Genomic DNA, 409 nt, shown 5'->3' with positions numbered 1-409 from the left:
ACTTCCTATCAAACATATTATTATCTTACTTACTTTACTTCCTATCAAACATATTATCTTACTTACTTTACTTCTTATCAAACATATAAATATATCGTCTTTATCTCTCCTTTTTATGCATGTCACTCTCTCGTAACACCTTTCTTCGTTGGCCGTTATATTACTGAATACTTATGTTGCAAGCGCCGTAAAACTCTTACTAAAACCAGACTGGTCTCTCCCTCTAGAGTGTCTAAGAAATGTAGAAGCAGTGAGTTTGTGGAGGCCGATGCCTCGCTGTGAACAGTGCCAATTTAAACAGTAGCCTGTATTTGAACACTTTGGACATGGATTTCGAAATGTTACCGTGCCAATTATTGGAGAATGGTGCCTTGCAGTACCCTACCCTGTGTTTAGGCTAGTATTCTAT

This window comes from Aplysia californica, unplaced genomic scaffold (genome assembly GCF_000002075.1).
Source record: "Aplysia californica isolate F4 #8 unplaced genomic scaffold, AplCal3.0 scaffold00320, whole genome shotgun sequence".
In the NCBI taxonomy this organism is placed as follows: Eukaryota; Metazoa; Mollusca; class Gastropoda; order Aplysiida; family Aplysiidae; genus Aplysia; species Aplysia californica.
This window is presented reverse-complemented; position numbering follows the sequence as displayed.